This window comes from Amblyraja radiata, chromosome 40, assembly GCF_010909765.2.
Source record: "Amblyraja radiata isolate CabotCenter1 chromosome 40, sAmbRad1.1.pri, whole genome shotgun sequence".
Taxonomy (NCBI): Eukaryota; Metazoa; Chordata; class Chondrichthyes; order Rajiformes; family Rajidae; genus Amblyraja; species Amblyraja radiata.
The window spans coordinates 16,873,364-16,893,604 of record NC_045995.1 but is presented as its reverse complement, the minus strand read 5'-3'; positions in this window follow the sequence as shown (position 1 = coordinate 16,893,604).

The following is a 20,241-nucleotide window of genomic DNA, read 5'->3' as shown; positions in this document are numbered from 1 at the left end:
TGATGAAAATTCAGCATGCGAAAAGTGATGAAAATCCAGCATGCGAAAAGTGACGAATATTCAGCATACGCAAAGCAACGATCGTTCAGGATGCAAAAATTCAGCACGTGAAAAGTGACGAAATTTCAGAACGTGAAAAGAGGTGAAAATTTATCATGAGAAAATCGATGAAAATTCAGCATGAGGAAAGCGACGAAAATTCAGCATGCGAAAAGTGACGAACCTTCAGGACACGAAAACGGATGAAAATGAAGCATGTGAAAAGCGACATAAATGAAGCACGGTGAAAAGCGACGAAAATTCAGCACGCAAAAAGTGAGGAACCAGGGCTGTGAAAAACGATGAAAATGATGCACGAGAAAACCACCAAGAATGAAATGTACAAACCAACGAGAAAATTCAGGACGCGAAATACAATGAAACATCAGGATGCATAAAGCGACAACATTTTAGGATGTGAAAAGTGAGAAATTTCAGCCTGTGAAAAGCGTTGAAAATTCAGCAAGTGAAAAGTGCCAAACCTTCAGGACGCGAAAAGCGATGAAAATTCAGCACGTGAAAAGTGGCAAATATTCAACTTTCAAAAAGCGACGAACAGTCAGCACACAAAAATTCAGCATGCAAAAAGTGACAAAAATTCAGCATGCGAAAAGCGATGAAAATTCAGCATGCCAAAAGCGACAAAAATTAAGCATGCAAAAAGCTACGAAACATCAGGACGCGAAAAATCAGCACGCAAAAAGTGATGAGATTTTAGAACGTAGAAAGCGGCGAAAATTCAGCATGCTAAAATTGATGAAAATTCAGCATGCGAAAAGTGACGAACCTTCAGGACGTGAAAAGCGATGAAAATTCCGCATGCGAAAAGTGACGAACCTTCAGGACGCGAAAAGTGATGAAAATGAAGCACGCGAAAAGCGACATAAATGAAGCACGCGAAAAGTGGTGAAAATTCAGCATGCGAAAAGCGACGAACATTCAGCACGTGAAAAGTGACGAAATTTCATAATGTGAAAAGCGACGAAAATTCTGTATGCGAAAAGTGATGAAAATTCTGCATGCGAAAAGCGATGAAAATTCAGCATGCGAAAAGCGACGAAAATTCAGCACTCGCAAAGCAACGATCGTTCAGGACGCAAAAATTCAGCATGCGAAAAGTGACGAACCTTCAGGACACGAAAACCAATGAAAATGAAGCATGTGAAAAGCGATATAAATGAAGCACGGTGAAAAGTGACGAAAATTCAGCACACAAAAAGTGACGTAAATTCAGGATGCAGAAAGCGACGAAATTTCAGGACATGAAAATCGACGAAATTTCAGAACTCGAAAAGCGATGAAAATTAATCCTGCGAAAAGTGATCAAAATTCAGCACATGAAAAGTGACGAACCTTCAGGATGCATAAAGCGTCGAAATTACAGGACGCGATAAGCGACAACATTTCACCATTGGAAAGGCGACGAAAATTCAGCATGTGAAAAGCGACGAAAATGAAGCACACGAAAAGCAATGAAACTTCAGGATGCGAAAAGCGATGAAAATTCGGGACGCTAAAAGTGATGAAAATGCAGGACATGAAATGTGACAAAAATTCAGGATGTGAAATGCAACTAATTTTCAGGACGCAAAAAGCGATGAAATTTCAGCACATGAAAAGTGACGAAAATTCAGCACGCGAAAAGCGACAAACTTTCAGGATGTGAAAAGCGACGAAAATTCAGCACGGAAAAGTGACGACATTTCAGAACGTGAAAAGCGATGAAAATTCAGCACACAAAAAGCAACGAAAATTCAGCATGCGAAAAGATACAAAAAATTCAGCACGTGAAATGCGACGAATGTTCAGCTTACGAAAAGTGGCGAAAATTCAGGACGCGAAAAGTGATGAAACCTCAGGAGGAATAAAGCGACGAAAATTCAGCACGCAAAAAACGTCGAAAATTCAGGGTACGAAATGTGACAAAAGTTCAGGACGCATGAAGCGACAACATTTCAGGACACGATAAGTGAAACAATTTCGGCATACAAAATGTGATGAACCTTCAGGATGTGAGAATCGACGCAATTTCAGGACGTGAAAAGCAACAAAATTGCAGCACAAAAAGCGCCGAAATTTCAGCACACATAAAGCGACGAAAATTCAGCAAGTGAAAAGCGATGAAAATTCAGCACCTGAAAAGTGATGAAAATACAGGACGCGAAAGGTGATGAAAATTTAAAATGCCAAAGGCGACGTAAATTCAGGATAGGAAATGAGACAAAATTACAGGACGCATAATTGCTAGCTAGATGGCTACAAAGGGTAGGGTGCCTAGAAATTTGGGGGGTTTAGGGAAGGGCACCTGTAAATGTTGATTTAGAGTAGGGCATATATATGGGTGGGGGATTTAGGGGATGGCACCTTTAAACTGTGAATTAGGAGGGCATCTGTAAATGGTGAACAGGGGAGGGCTCCTTTAAATGGTGTAGTAGGGAAGTTCTGTAAATTTAGGGTAGATTTCGGGGAGAGCACCTGTAAAGGAGCAATATAATTAGAGCAACAACATCAACTGAAGCTTTACAACAACAACTGGTGTGTTGTTACAGCAATCCACGTAACAATCTCATAAAATTCGTTCACCCTCATGAATTTATTCTCACGTGTGCCAAGGTACAGTGAAAAGCGTTAGTCGTGAGCTAACCAGTTAGCAGAAAGACAAAACATGATCAAAATTGAGCCAGCTAGATGGCTACATCCTGTATAACTTGGTCGCTAGCTAAATGGCTACATACTGGATAGCTAGGTAGCTAGCTAGAGTGAACTACATTCGGGATAACTAGGTAGCTAACTAGATTGAGCTACATACTTGGATAGCTAGATAGATAGCTAGACTGAGCAACATACTGGAGAGCTAGGTAGCTAGTTAGAATGAGCTACATACTGGAAAACTAGGTAGCTAGATGGCTACATATTGGGGAGGGTGCCTAGAAATAGGGGATGGGGGGTTAGGGAAGGGCACCTCTAAATGTGGATTTGGGGTAGGGCATGTAAATAGGAGGAGGATTTAGGGGAGGGCATCTTTAAATGGTGAATTAGAAGGGCATCTGTAAATGGTGAATTAGGGAAGGGCACCTTTAAATGGTGCAGTAGGGAAGGCATCTGTAAATTTAGGGTAGATTAGGGAAGAGCACCTGTAAAGGAGCAATACAATCTGAGCGACAACAACGACTGAAGCTTTACAACAACAACTGGTGTGTTGTTACACCAATCCACGTAACAATCTCATATAATTCGTTCCCCCTCATTAATTTATTCTCACGTGTACCGAGGTACAGTGAACAGCTTTAGTCGTGAGCTAACCAATTAGCAGTTAGCAGCAAGACAAAACATGATCACAATTGATAGATGACTCCTGTATAAATAGGTAGCTAGCTAAGTGGCCACATGCTGGATAGCTAGGTAGATAGCAAGACCGAGCTACATACTGGATAGCTAGGTAGCTAGCTAGAGTGAACTACATACTGGATAGCTAGGTAGCTAACTAGATTGAGCTACATACTTGGATTGCAAGATAGATAGATAGATAAATAGCTAGACTGAGCAACATACTGGATAGCTAGGTAGATAGCTAGACTGAGCAACATACTGGGTAGCTAGGTAGCTAGCTAGACTGAGCAACATACTGGGTAGCTAGGTAGATAGCTAGCTAGACTGAGCAACATACTGGGTAGCTAGGTAGCTAGCTATAAGGAGCTACATACTGGATTGCTCAGTAGATGGGTACATATAGGGGTGGGTGCCTGGAAATAGGGGGGGGGGCGTTAGGGAAGGTCACCTGTAAATGTTGATGTAGGGTAGGGCATGTAAATGGGAGGGGTATTTAGGGGAGGGCACCTTTAAATTGTGAATTAGGAGGGCATCTGTAAATGGTGAATTAGAGGAGGGCACCTTTAAATGGTGTAGTAGGGAAGGCATCTGTAAATTTAGGGGAGATTTAGGGGAGAGCACCTGTAAAGGAGTAATACAATATGAGCACCAACAATAACTGAAGCTTTACAACAACTCGAGTTATTACACCAGTCCACAACAATCTCATATAATTATTTCCCCCTCACTACCGAGACTGAGCTACCAAATGGATAACTAGGTAGCTAGCTACATGGCTACAGACTGAATAGATAGCTACATACTGGTGTTTCATAGTTACAAACAACTGAATTGGAAGAATATTACCTCATATTTCGCTTGGGCAGCTTACACCCCAGTGGTATGAACATTGACTTCTCTAACCTCAAGTATCCCTTGCTTTCCCTTTCTCTGATCATCCCCCACTTTATTGTTCTGCTAGTTTCCCTGTTTGTATCTCTTCCATGACCAGCAATAGACCATTGTGGGCTCTACCTTTCCTGGGCCATCGGTTCGGTCTGATTTGTTCTGTACCTTCCCATACGTCTCGTTTCCCTTTCACCTGCCTCTCAGTCTGAAGAAGGGTCTCGAAGCAAAACATCACCTTTTCTCCAGATGTGCTGCCAGTCCCGCTGGGTTACTCCAGCTTTTGTGTCTATCTTCGGTGTAAACCAGCATCTGCAGTTCCTTCCTCGGTGCGGATTCGGTGGGCGGAAGGGACTGTCTCCGCACGGCATCTCAAAATTAATCTTAACCAATCAACATTGATGTCCAGCTCATTTATTTACATTATATACATAAATTGGCTTGGCATAACAGTCTCTCTTCTGCGATCATCGGCAGTCACTCGAAACGAATATGACTGTCCTCTCCATGGGGTCGTCCACTTGTGGGTCTGTAGACGTCTGGAAAGGCTGATCCGCGATCCACACACCTTGGTGCAACATGGGCAGTGGAGACTGGTGGCAGTTGGTAGTTGTCGAGCCTCCTTCTCTCTCTCCTTATGCAGCTGTGGTTTTTTCTCTGCGACACGCCATGGTTCCATTTCGTGAAGTGCAGCTCATTCCTGCACGGACTTCCTCCAGGAATGCATGTCCAGTGCAATGCACTCCCAGTTGCTTGATGTGATGTGGAATTTCTTCAAACTGTTCTAGGTGTTGTCCTTGAAGCTTTTCTTTGGCCCGCCGGGGGCTCGCCGACTTTCCTTCAGTTGAGAGTACAGGGTTTGTTTAGGGAGACGTGTGTTGAACATGCGGATGATATGGCCAGTCCATTGAAGTTGGTGCTACATTATTGTGGGGGGTGATGCTGGTCATGTTGGCTTCTTCCAAAATGCGATTGTCCCCCAGCTAATCCTCAGAATTTTTTGTAAGGATCTTCGGTGATATTGTTCCAGGGCTCTCAGGTGCCTGCTGTAGGTGGTCCATTACTCAACTCCATACAACAGGGTGGAGAAGCCAACGGCTCTGAAGACCAGCAGTTTTGTTTGAGACTTTAGGTCTTCAAAGACTCTTCTCCTGAGTCCTCAGGCGATGGTTGACCTCATAGTCGACATCAGCTTTTGAGGAAAGAATGCTGCCAAGGTTGGGGAAGTGGTCAACGTTTTCAAGAGTGGTGTCGTCCACTTTTGGACGGCTGATTGGGTGGAGGTTGATGTGGGACCTGGGTCTAGTCCCATGGCTCTGTAGGGCTTGGCAAAGGCATTCAGGATGCCCTGGAGGTCTTCTGCAGAGTGTGCTGCATTGGCTCAGTCGTCCACGTGAAGAAGCTCCATGATGGTGGTTTTACTGACTTTACTCTTGGCCTTCAACCTATTAATAGTGATAATGTGCGAGGATCGTTGGTCAGTGCAGACTCGGTGTGCATGTTTCCACGCTGTATCTCCAAACTAAGCTAAATTATTAACAGTGGTGGATGCAACTGCAGATGCTGGTTTAATCCAAAGATTGACACGAAATGCTGGAGTAACTCAGCGGGAGAGGCAGTAGCTCTGGCGAGAAGGAATGGGTGACGTTTCCAGTCATGAAAAGCTACGAAAATTCAAGATGTGAAAAGCCACAAAAATTCAAGACGTGAAAAGCAACAAAAATTCAAAACGTGAACGGCAACCGCAATTCAAAACTAGAAATGGCACAAAATTCAAGACGTGAAAAGGCACGAAAATTCATGACGTGAAAAGCCACTAAATCAAGACATGAAAAGCCACGAAAATTCAAGACATGGAAAGCCACGAATATTCAAGACATGAAAAGACACGAATATTCAAGACTTGAAAAGCCATGAAATTTCAAGACGTGAAAATCAATGACTATTCAAGACGTAAAAAGCCACAAAATATCAAGACATGAAAAGCCACGAAAATTCAAGACATTAAAAGCCACGAAAATTCACGTCGTGAAAAGCCACGAGAATTCAAGGCGTGAAAAGCCACGAAAAATCAAGACTTGAAAAGCCACGAAAATTCACGTCGTGAAAAGCCACGAAAATTCAAGGCGTGAAAAGCCACGAAAAATCAAGACTTGAAAAGCCACGAAAATTCAACACATGAAAAGCCACGAAAATTCAAGACGCTAAAACCACGAAAATTCAAGACATGAAAAGCCATGAAAATTCAAGATGTTAAAACCACGAAAATCAAGACATGAAAAGCCATGAAAATTCAAGCTGGTGTGGGAGGGATGGAGAGAGAGCGAACGCAGGTGTACTTGAAGTTAAAGAAAGCAATATTCATACTTAACCAAGAAGGAATGGGTGACGTTTCAGGTCAGGACCCTTCTTCATTGACAGAATTGATGTGCAGTGGGATCTTAGGGTCCCGGTTCTCATCTCACCGAAGGAGGCAGTATGAGTAGATAGGCTGCGTGGCGTTGAAAGAGGGCCGGGCTCAGCAGTGACCACTCCGACATTCACAATAACAAGGTGAACTCAGGTGCTTTGTTCTATTTACAGCGGTAAAAATGTCCAGGATGCGCTGTCTCTCCTTCAGAGCACATGTGTGAAGATGCTGGCGATCTGTGGCTGAGTGAGTTTGCTGACGACACCAAGATTGGAGATACAGTGTGGAAACTATCCTGCACACACTGGGGACAATTTACATTCATACGAAGCCAATTAACCTGCAAACTGTACCTCTTTGGTGTGGGAGGAAACCGAAGATCTCAGGGAAAACACCCACAGGTCACGAGAAGAAGGTACAAACTGTGTACAGACAAGCACCCATATTCGGGATCGAACCTGGGCCTCTGGCGCTGTAAGGCAAGATGCTGGTGATCTCAGGCTTGTCTGAACAACTTAGTCCTGTGATCTTCGAAGGAGGAGTTGTGGTGATCACAGGCTTCTTTCTGCAGTTCACATTTGCCTTAAACAGTGCTGACAGTGCAGATTTCTCCCTGGTGGCTCAACTTTGAGCTTGAAGAAGTGATGATAGCAGAATATCCTAGCGCCCAGTCTTTTCCAGTGTGTGTGTGCGTGTCTTTGAACTTGTCAGCATCTGGAAAACCAAACATTGTACCTGATACACACTGGTGCATAATGTGTAATGATCAGATATTAATTCCAAAACAGATTTTAAAATATCAATTGTTTATTAATACAAGACAATTCTAGGATAAAGTGTCAACAACATAAAATAAAAGGTAACTTCGTCAGGATAGAAATTAGATATTTCTTCACTCAGAATATTTTTCAAGGGTTGAAAAAATTACTGTTAATTGCATTCGAGCAAGATCAACATATAATTGATTCTAAGAACTATAAACCATATCACAGTAAGAGTGGGAAACTGCATTTAAAGACCAGGTCAGGCATGATCTGCCTGAAAGGTCCAGACCCAAAATGGTGCCTGTCAAGATTCAAGATTGCAGCTTCCAGCCAACAGGCATCAGTGTCTACAGATGTGGCAATGAAGACAGTGACTATTATGGGCTTCCCCCACACTGAAGTCAGGAGCAGGTGAGGAGCACCCAGTGGCTGCTGCAAAATCACGAATGGAAAAATAATGCGTTGTTGGAGATAATCAGCAAGCCATGCAGCATCTGTGGGGGGAGAAACTGGGTGAATGTTTCAGGTTAATATTCTTTCCTCAAAGCTGGGGAAAGTTGTCAGATGGAGGCAGCCAACAAGAAGGATGAGGGAGATGATCTAAATGGCCTCCCAGATCAATATTACTGTTAGTGATCCACTCCAGAGTCCACTCCTCACTGACACCGATTCCTGGGGGTTGTGATGGTCTAAGGAGAAGGAGGAGCAGCAGCAACTTCCCTGTTTCCAGGCCCAGGACAGGGCCCGCTATTTATAGGCACCACTCTGCCCTGCCCCTCTCCCTCCCCACCGGGCCATTGGCGGCGCCAACCGAGGGCTGGGGCCGAGCGCGGAGAGCGGCGCAGGCGCACTGCCCAAGAGAGTCGGTGGGGGGGAGGGGCGGGGCGGGGCGCACACGCGCTGACGTTGACGTTGTGGTCAAGCCCCGCCCCCGCGAGGGAGGACGGTTGGTTATTGGAGGCGGGCGCGAGGTTGGTTTGAGTGACATGGAGTTTAGTCGAGGTGAGTCGAGGTCTGGTCGTGAGGAGCAGTTTGGTCGTGAGGTATCGTCGAGGCAACACTTCAGTGATCGAGGGGTTTAGTCGGTGTGTAGGTGAGGAGAAGTGGGTGTGTGAGCTCATGAAGGGAGACCGAGGGAGGAGCTGCTGAAGGAGATAGTGGAGACCATGTGTGGGACACAGGCTGGTCTCAGAGGTGAGAGTCCAGGGAGCTTTGACATGGAGAGCGAGCGGGCAGAAGATGCCGCATAAATGTCCTCTCTCCCAGGGGCCTGGGAATGGGGAAGATGCTGTTGCTCCTTCTCACACCATCACAGCCCCAGAGATAAGTGTCAGTAAGGAGTGGATGAGTTCCCTGGGCTCTGGAGTGGATCACTGACATTAATATTGATCTGGGACTGAGGCCATTCAGACCATCTCCCTCATCCTTCTAGTTTGTCTCCATCTGACAACTTTCACCAGCTGCGAGGAAAGAATATTAACCTGAAACATTCACTCAGCTTCTACCTCCATAGCTGCTGCCTGGCCTGCTGAATATCTCTGACAATTTATCCATTTTTACAATAGTGGTTTTACAGCAGTTTACTTCTTGGAATCAATAATGTTTTGATCTTGCTGGAATGCAATTAAAAGCTCATTTATTTCAACCCTAGCAACAAACACTATATTCTGAGGGAAGAAATATCTAATTTCTATCCTGAAGAAGTTTTAAGTTGTGATTATTCTAAATTCTGGGATTGTCCTGTAGTAAATAAAAAAGGATGTTTTAAAATCTGTTTTTGAATTAATATCTGAAGATTGCAAATTATGCACCAAAGTGTATCAGGTACAATGTTTGTTTTTCCAGGATGCTGACCATTTCAACGACATTGCTGGCTATTTTCCCAATGAAGAGTTTGAAGAAATAATTGACTCGGAGAAGCGCCGTTATAAGAACGTGAAGCGGAATTATGAAGCCATGTTTGCCATTGGTTTTTACAAAATATTATATACCTTTTTTGCCCGTTTCCCATGATGCATGCAGACATAAGGTTTTTTCCTCACATGAAAACTAAATTAATATGTGCTTTCTGAGACTAGGTCCTTGGTTAGATCCGTCCATTTCAAGTTCAAGTTACATTTATTTTCACATACACCAATTGGTGCAGTGAAATTTGATTTACCAAATAGCCACACAAATAAAATGAAATTAACACAACACTATAGAACATGAAGTGTCTGGGAAATGTTGCTGTATCTGTTCCTGTCCTCATTTTTATGTGTACACACACTGGCATTGGAAAATTGGAAAGGTCCCAAGACATAAACTCCTGCCTGAGATATTAAAGCCTTGTGAAGTCACGGTGTGTCAACCCGTAAGATTTGTATTGCTGCTTTTGATGAAATAAGCACACCTAGCAGACTTGTGATTAGTCCCAGATTATTAGCAGCAGGATATGTACAGTTTTGCTTCTAATTACTATTTCCTCCTGGTGATGTTCCTTACCAGCATTCAAAAATTCCCATCAGTGATCTCAAATTGGACTAACTTTACAACCAATATCAAAGCTTGATGTCATTCAGAAGACGGTGACAATGGATAGCACAAACCCATAGACATCGGGGCCCAGTTATGCTTTTTAATGTTGCGACTAGTCACAGTCCTGAAATCAGAAATTGGACAAGGAACAATGTTCCCATTGATGAAGAGAAGGATTGCCCTGGTTTTTCATTATTCAATCCATTTACCCAACCATGGCACAATGTGTCACTGTCAGTACAGGCAGCAATAATGAGCCATTATTATCTAAATTGTGTCAAGTTGGGAAAAGGGGAAGTACAATGGGATCTGGGGTCCTTGTTCATCATTCAATGAAAGTAAGCATTCTGGTATAGCAGGCAGGGAAGAAAGCGAATGATATGTTGAGCGTCATAACAAGAGGAGTATAGAACCAAAGAGGTCCTTCTGCAGCTGTACAGAGCCTTAGTGAGACCACACCTGGAGCATTGTGTGCAATTTTGTATGCAAATTTGAGGAAGGACATTCTTGCTATTGAGAGAGTGCAGTGTAGGTTCACAAGTTTAATTCCCGGGATGGCGGGACTATCACATGCTGAGAGAATGGAGCGACTGGGCTTGTATACACTGGAATTTAGAAGGATGAGAGGGTATCTTATTGAAACATAAGATTATTAAGCGTTTGGACACGCAGAGGCAGGAAACTTGTTCCCGATGTTGGGGGAGTCCAGAACCAGGGACCACAGTTTAAGAATAAGGGGCAATCCATTTAGAACGGAGATGAGGAAACACTTTTTCACACAGAGAATTATGAGTCTGTGGAATTCTCTGCCTTTTCTCTGGAAACTTTAAAGAAAGAGTTAGATAGGGCTCTTGAAGATAGCGGAATCAGGGGATATGGGGAGAAGGCAGAAAAAGGCAACTGATTGCGGACGATCAGCCATGATGATAATGAATGGCGGTGCAGGCTTGACGGGCCGTATGGCCTACTCCTGCACCTATTGTCTATTACTTTGAACCTGGAGGAATAGAAAGAAGGATTCTGATCTATTTCACTTACCACAGAGATGAGTGAAACTGAATAATTGATCATTGTGATTTCTGACCTGGAAATATACATATACTCATCCATCATATTCTTCAAGCTGGTCGATTTTTTTAAATCTGAAAAATAATTTTAAGGTTGTTTGCTGTCTTCGTCAAGTAGACATGATCAATTGAATAATAGCATGAATACTCTGAAGGAATTAGTTATAATGATGACATTGCAAGGTGATGTATCCACAGATATTTTGCACGGGTAAGTTTAATGAAGTTGGCCATAACAGATTATGAGCATGTTTTATTTTTCACAGGATTGAATGTACCAAAGGCAGAATTCATGACAAATTGGAGCAGAAGGCATCAAATCTAATCAAAATCAAATCAAATCTAGCGATTCAGATGAGGATTGAACACCTAAACTACTGACAAAAAATCCTAAACGTAATTTAATTTTGTTTGAAATATATAATTGTTTTTCAAATATAATTGATTTGAATCAATTTGGTCGTTAGCCCATGGAATCTGTTGCAAGAGAGATTTTATATTTATCTTTGGAGTGGTGGGATACTTGGTAAATTTAATAATTTTTCCCAATGTGTTATTCATGAAGCGCAAATTTACTTTTCCTAATTTTTACTTTTGCGATATGCTGCTTCCATTTTTGACACAAATAACCATATAACCATATAACAATTACAGCACGGAAACAGGCCATCTCGGCCTTACAAGTCTGTGCCAAACAATTATTTTCCCCTAGTCCCATCTACCTGCACTCAGACCATAACCCTCCATTCCTTTCCCATCAATATACCTATCCAATTTATTTTTAAATGATAAAATTGAACCTGCCTCCACCACTTCCACTGGAAGCTCATTCCACACAGCTATCACTCTCTGAGTAAAGAAGTTTCCCCTCATGTTACCCCTAAACTTCTGTCCCTTAATTCTGAAGTCATGTCCTCTTGTTTGAATCTTCCCTACTCTCAATGGGAAAAGCTTGTCCACGTCAACTCTGTCTATCTCTCTCATCATTTTAAAGACCTCTATCAAGACCTTAACCTTCTGCGCTCCAGAGAATAAAGACCTAACTTATTCAACCTTTCTCTGTAACTTAGTTGCTTAAACCCAGGCAACATTCTAGTAAATCACCTCTGCACTCTCTCTATTTTGTTGACATCCTTCCTATAATTGGGCGAACAAAATTGTACACCATACTCCAGAATTGGTCTCACCAATGCCTTGTACAAATTTTAACATTACATCCCAACTTCTATACTCAATGCTCTGATTTATAAAGGCTAGCATACCAAAAGCATTCTTTACCACCCTATCTGCATGAGATTCCACCTTCAGGGAACTATGCACAGTTATTCCTAGATCCCTCTGTTCAACTGCATTCCTCAATTCGCTACCATTTACCATATATGTCTTATTTTGATTTGTCCTGCCAAGATGTAGCACCTCACACTTATCAGCATTAAACTCCATCTGCCATCTTTCAATCCCATTGTTCCAAATGGCCTAAATCTCTCTGTAGACTTTGGAAATCTACTTCATTATCCACAACACCACCTATCTTAGTATCATCTGCATACTTACTAATCCAATTTACCACACCTTCATCCAGATCATTGATGTATATGACAAACAACAGTGGACCCAACACAGATCCCTGTGGCACCCCACTAGTCACCTGCCTCCAACCTGACAAACAGCCATCCACCATTACTCTCTGGCATCTCCCATTCAGCCACTGTTGAATCCATCTTGCTACTCCTGCATTTATACGCAACAATTGAACCTTCTTAACCAACCTTCCATGAGGAACCTTGTCAAAGGCCTTACTAAAGTCCATATAGACAACATCCACTGCTTTACCCTCATCAATTTCCCTAGTAACCTCTTCAAAAAATTCAAGAAGATTAGTCAAACATGACCTTCCAGGCACAAATCCATGTTGACTGTTCCTAATCAGACCCTGTTTATCCAGATGCTTATATATATTATCTCTAAGTACCTTTTCCATTAATTTGCCCACCACTGAAGTCAAACTAACAGGTCTATAATTGCTAGGTTTACTCTTAGAACCCTTTTTAAACAATGGAACAACATGCGCAGTACGCCAATCCTCGGGCACTATTCCCGTTTCTAATGACATTTGAAATATTTCCGTCATAGCCCCTGCTATTTCTACACTAACTTCCCTCAATGTCCTAGGGAATACCCTGTCAGGACCTGGAGACTTATCCACTTTTATATTTTTCAAAAGTGTCAGTATTTCTTTTTCTTTTAATCTCATAGTATCCATAGCTACTCTACTTGTTTCCCTTACCTCACATAATTCAATATCCTTCTCCTTGGTGAACACCGAAGAAAAGAAATTGTTCAATATCTCCCCCATCTCTTTTGGCTCTGCAGATAGCTGTCCACTCTGTCTCTCGAATGGACCAATTTTATCCCTCGTTATCCTTTTGCTATTAATATAGCTGTAGAAACCCTTTGGATTTACTTTCACCTTACTTGCCAAAGCAACCTCATATCTTCTTTTAGCTTTTCTAAAAGATTCTTTTTTCATTCTTTATACTCCTCAAGCACCTCATTCACTCCATGATGTCTATAATTATTGTAGATCTCTCTCTTTTTCCGAACCAAGTGTCCAATTTCCCTTGAAAACCATGGCTCTTTCCAATTTTTACTATTTCCTTTCAACCGAACAGGGACATAAAGATTCAGTACTCTTAAAATTTCCCCTTTAAATGTCCTCCATTTCTCTTCTACATCCTTCCCATTAAAAAAAATGTCCCAATTCACTCCTTTTAAATCCTTTCGCATCTCAACAAAGTTAGCCTTTCTCCAATCAAAAATCTCAACCCAAGGTCCAGTTCTGACCCTCTCCATAATTATATTGAAACTAATGGTATTGTGATCACTGGACCCGAAGTGTTCCCCAACGCATACCTCAGCCACCTGACCTGTCTCATTTCCTAACAGGAGGTCCAGCACTGCCCCTTCTCTAGTAGGTACCTCTATGTATTGCTGCAAAAAAATATCCTGCACACATTTTACAAACTCCAAACCATCCAGCCCATTTACAGAATGTGTTTCCCAGTCTATGTGTGGAAAATTGAAATCTCCCACAATCACTACCTTGTGCTTACTACTAATATCTGCAACCTTCTTACATATTAGCTCTTCCAATTCTCTCTCCCCATTTGGTGGTCTATAATACACCCCTATAAGTGTTGCTACACCTTTCCCACGTCTCAGTTCCACCCAAATAGCCTCCCTCGACTATCCCTCCAATCTATCCTGCCAAAGCACTGCTGTAATATCTTCCCAGACAAGCAATGCAACACCTCCACCTCTTGCTCCTCCAATTCTGTCACACCTGAAGCAATGAAATCCTGGAATATTTAGTTTCCAATCACAGCCCTCCTGCAACCATATTTCACTGATCGCCACAACATCTTACTTCCAGGTGTCAATCCAGGCTCTAAGCTTATCCACCTTTCTTACAATGCTCCTAGCATTAAAATATACACATTTAAGAAACCCACCTCCCCTTATTCTCTGTTCATTTTCTTTTTCTTCTTTCTCCCCTAGATTTTGGGTCCGAGTGCTTCCCTTCTCTGCCACCTGCCTCACACTCTGTCTACTAGCTTTCTCTATTTGAGTCCCTCCCCATTCTAATTTAAAGTCTCCCCAGTAGCCTTTACAAATCTCCCCGCCTGGATATTGGTCCCCCTCGGGTTCAAGTGCAGCCCATCCTTGCTGTACAGGTCCCACCTTCCCCAATAGAAGTCCCAATGATCCAGAAACTTGAATCCCTGCCCACTGCACCAGTCCTTCAGCCACGCATTTGACCTCCACCTCACTCCATTCATACTCTCACTGTCACGTGGCACAGGCAGTAATCCTGAGATGGTTACTTCTTTGGTCCTTTTCCTTAACTCTCCTCCCAATTCCCTAAATTCTCCCTTCAGGACCTCTTCTCTTTTTTTTACCTATGTCATTGGGACCTATATGTACCACGACCTCAGGCTCCTCTCCCTCTGATTTCAGGATATCTTGGACGTGTTGAGACACATCCGTGACCCTGGCACCTGGGAGGCAAACTACCATCGGGTCTCCCGACTGCGTCCACAGAATCGCCTATCCGACTCCCTAACTATAGAGTCCCCAATCACTATTGCCCTCTTCCTTTTTACCCTGCCTTTCTGAGCAACAGGGCCGGTCTCTGTGCCGGAGGCCCGGCCGCTGTTGCTACCCCCGGGCAGGCTGTCCCTCCCCCAACCGGACAACCCCAAACAGGTGTACTTATTTTCAAGGTGTACAGACACTGGGGTACTCACTCGTCCCTGACTCTGCCTCTTGCCCTTGCTCAGTGTGATCCACATGTCTGTCTCCCGATAGATCAGCCATGATTGAATGGTGTAGTAAATGATGGGCCGAATGGCAATTCTGCTCCTCGAACATATGAACTTATGAACATAGAACTAGTATGAAAGGGAGATTGATGGTCGGCATGGACCAATGGGCCAAGGCACCTGCATCCTTTCTGTACCTCACGTTTCACTTTATTCTTGTTACATGTGCTGGCGTACAGTGAAAAGCTGTTTTGTAAGCTATTCAATCAAATCAGATAAAATATATTCATCAATACAATCAAGACAAATCAAGTTGAATAGGTGGAGCAAAGGGGAAGATACAGAGTGCAGAAAATAGTTCTCAGCATTGTAGTGCTGCAGTTCCAGAGACTGTCCAATGTGCGCAATGGGGTGGAGGTGAATTGGACAGTTTCATTGGTTCATAAGTGATAGGTGAAGAATTCGGCCTTTCGACCCATCAAGTCTACTTCGCCATCCAACCATGGCTGATCTAAGTATTTCTACTAACCCCATCTCCAACCTCATCGTTCCCCAGCCCCGCACGGCCGTTTTTACCTTCTCCCCAAAATCCACAAACCCGGCTCCCCCAGTAGACCCATTGTCTCTGCTTGTTCGTGCCCCACCGAACTCATCTCCACATACCTTGATTCCATACTATCCCCCCTGGTTAAATCCCTCCCACCTATGTTCTAGACACCTCAGACACTCTCCGCCGCCTCTGCGCATTCCACTCTCTAGGCCCCCACCCCCTCACCTTCACCATGGACGTCCAGTCACTCTACACCTCCATCCCCCACCAGGATGGCCTCAAAGCCCTCCGGTTCTTCCTCGACTAGAGGAGCAACCTTTACCCAGCCACTGACACTCTCCTCCGCCTAGCGGAGCTGGTCCTTACCCTCAACAACTTTACGTTTGACTCCTCCCATTTCCTCCAAACACAAGGCGTAGCTATGGGCACACGCATGGGCCCCAGCTACGCCTGCCTCTTTGTCGGGTACGTTGAACAATCCTTGTTCAATACGTACCAGGGCCCCATCTCCGACCTCTACCTCCGTTACATTGACGACTGCTTTGGGGCCACCTCCTGCACCCACACACAACTGACTGACTTCATCCACTTCACCACCAACTTCCATCCGACACTCCAATACACGTGGACCATTTCTGACACTTCCCTACCATTCCTTGACCTCACCATCTCCATCGCAGGGGACAGACTTCTGACCGACATACACTACAAACCCACTGACTCACATGGCTATCTGGACTACACGTCTTCCCACCCTGCCCCCTGTAAAGACTCCATCCCCTACTCCCAATTCCTCCGTCTACGCCGCATCTGTTCCCAGGATGAGACGTTCCACACCAGGGCATCGGAAATGTCCTCGCTCTTCAGGGAACGGGGATTCCTCTCCTCCACAAGATGAGGCTCGCACCAGGGTCTCATCCATACCCCGTAACACTGCTCTCTCTCCCCATCCCCGCACTCGCAACAAGGGCAGAGTCCCCCTAGTCCTCACCTTTCACCCCACCAGCCGGCAAATACAACAAATAATCCTCCGCCATTTCCGCCACCTACAACGTGACCCCACCACTCGCCACATCTTACCATCTCCCCCATGTCTGCCTTCTGCAAAGACCGCTCCCATCGCAACTCCTTTGTCAATTCTTCCCTTCCCTCCCGTACCACCCCCTCCCCGGGCACTTTCCATTGCAACCGCAAGAAATGCAACACCTGTTCCTTCACCTCCCCTCTCGACACCATTCAAGGACCCAAGCAGTCGTTACAGGTGCGACAAAGGTTCACCTGTATCTCCTCCAACCTCATCTACTGCATCCGCTGTTCTAGATGTCAGCTGATTTACATCGGTGAGACTAAGCGGAGGTTGGGCGATCGCTTCGCCGAACACCTCCGCTCAGTCCGCAATAACCTACCTGAACTCCCGGTGGCTCAGCACTTCAACTCCCCCTCCCATTCCCAATCCAACCTCTCTGTCCTGGGTCTCCTCCATTGCCAGAGTAAGCAACACCAGAAATTGGAGGAACAGCACCTCATATTCCGCCTGGGTTGCTTGCGTCCGGTTGGCATGAACATTGAATTCTCCCAATTTTGCTAGTCCTTGCTGTCTCCTCCCCTTCCTTAACCCTCGAGCTGTCTCCTCCCATCCCCCCGCCCTCGGGCTCCTCCTCCTCCCTTTTTCCTTCCTGCTTCCCCCCCACCCCCCATCAGTCTGAGGACGGGTTTCGGCCCGAAACGTCGCCTATTTCCTTCGCTCCATAGATGCTGCTGCACCCGCTGAGTTTCTCCAGCATTTTTGTGTATCTAAGAATCTACTGATCTCGGCCTTAAAAATATCCATTGATGGCCTCCACAGCCTTCTGTGGCAATGACTTTCACAAATTCATCCCCCTCTGACTGAAGAAATACCTCCTTATCTCCTTCCTAAAGGAACATCTTTGTCGACATGCCAACAAAGTAGCCTTCCCGGGCTGCTCCCATTTGCCTGTGTTTGGCCCATATCCGTCTAAACCTTTCCAATCCGCACCCCTCACGAAACATTGTTTAAACACTGTAAATCACTTCCTCTGGCAGTTCGTTCCTTGTCCCCTCCACTCTCTGTTGGAAAGGTTGCCCCTGAGGTTGCCCGTAACATCATTCTCCTGTCACCTAGGCCTCTGTCCCCTAGTTGTAGATTCCCCGACAATAGGTGCAGGAGTAGGCCATTCGGCACTTCAAGCCAGCACCGCCATTCAATGTGATCATGGCTGATCATCCCCAATCAGTACCCAGTTCCTGCCTTCTCCCCATATCCCCTGACTCCTCTATCTACAAGAGCCCTATCTAGCTTTCTCTTGAAAGTATCCAGAAAACCGGATCCATCGCCCTCTGAGGCAGAGAATTCCACAGACTCGCAACACTATGTGAAAAAGTGTTTCCTCATCTCCGTTCTAAATGGCTTACCCCTTATTCTTAAACTGTGGCCCCTGGTTCTGGACTCCCCCAACATCGGGAACATGTTTCCTGCCTCTAGTGTATCCAAACCCTTAATAATCTTATATGTTTCAATAAGAGCCCCTCTCACCTTCTAAATTCCAGAAGATACAGGCCCGTACGAAGCTTTTCAAAATGGGCGGTGGCATGACAGGATTTGCTGAACCAGGGTTGGTTTACAGGGCAAGGCCAACGAATGCCTTTGCATTGGTAGAGGTAGAGGTAAATGGCAATATACGTTCAGGAGCACCTGTTCCGTTGTTTTGCACAATCCACAGGCATTACCACTTTCATTTTACTGCACATCTTGTATGTGTATGTGACAAATAGACTTGACTTACCTTGACTTGACGATAAGTGATTTCCTGTTGTTCGCAAACAAGGCACAAGGTAGACGCCAACCACATGATCGCTATATACAAGCCAGGGGTATGCTCGCAACTAGTCAGGGTTAAATCTTCGCCAGCATCCATTCTTATAGAAGGCACAATATTTGTATGTTGGACCCAGTTTAAAGTGATTCTGTAGGAGGTACAGCTACTGAGCATCTGAGGTTGGCAATAGCTGTAGCAGCTTCTTCATTGGTTGTGGTAGAATTAAGGAGAACTAGACCAAGTGCAGGGCTGTTCCCCCAACGTGCGGTTGCTGGGGGGGGGAGGGGGGCGTCATACACATTTACCACCCCCACACACTAACTGCCCCCTCCGCACACGCGCTAACAAAGAGAGAGAGAGAGAGAGAGAGAGACGAGAGAGAGAGTGAGAGAGAGAGGGAGAGAGGAGGGTGGGGGGGACGGAGAGAAGAGAGACTGAGAATGAGAGAGAGAGAGAGGATGGAGAGAGAGAGAGAGAGAGAAAACAGATGGAGAGAGAGAGAGAGATGGGGGGGAAGAGAGACGCGAGAGAGAGGAGGGGGGAGAGAGGAGGGGGGGGGGGAGAGGACGGGCGGGGAGAGAGAGGAGAGGAAGGTGAGGAGGGGGATAAGAAGAGAGCGGAGGGGGGAGAGTAGGGGAGGGGGGAGAGAGAGAGGGCGAGGGGGTTGGTTAGAGAGGGGAGGGGGGCGCGAGGGGCACAGAGGGGGGAGAGAGGGCGGGGCGAGAGGGGAGGAGGAGAGGCAAGGCAAGGCAAGGCAAATTTATTTATATAGCACCATTCGTGCAAACTGCAATTCAAGGTGCTTTACAGGAAAGAAAACATAAAATAGTCAATAATTAAAAATTGCAAAATAAGCAATACGACAAACGTATGAATAATAAAACAACGTCAATGAAACAATAAAACGATTTTAAAAAGCACATAAAAGGGTTAAAATTAGACGGTTAAGATTACCTGCATTTCGGGTTATGGAAAAGCTATATTAAACAACAGTGTTTTTAGGCCTGATTTAAATGCGCTTACAGTTTGTGCACACCTCAGGTGTTCAGGGAGCTTGTTCCACAGGTGTGGAGCATAAAAACCGAATGCTGCTTCAGCCTTTTTAGTTCTGACCCTGGGAACACAGAGTAAACCTGTCCCTGAAGACCTGAGGAGTCTGGGCGCCTCATATACAACAAGTAGGTCAGAGATGTATTTTGGACCAAGACCATTCAGTGCCTTGTAGGTCAGTAACAGAATTTTAAAATCTATCCTCTTACACACAAGGAGCCAGTGCAAAGATTTAAGGACAGGTGTAATGTGGTCCATTTTCTTGGTGTTGGTCAAGACTCTGGCAGCGGCATTTTGGATAAGCTGCAGTTGTTTAATTGATTTTTTATTGAGACCTGTAAAGATGCCATTACAATAATCTAACCTACTAAAAATATATGCATGAACAAGTTTTTCAGTGTCGTCTTTGGATATAAATCCCTTGATTCTTGCTATATTTTTTAGATGGGGAGAGGGGAGGGGGGAGGGGG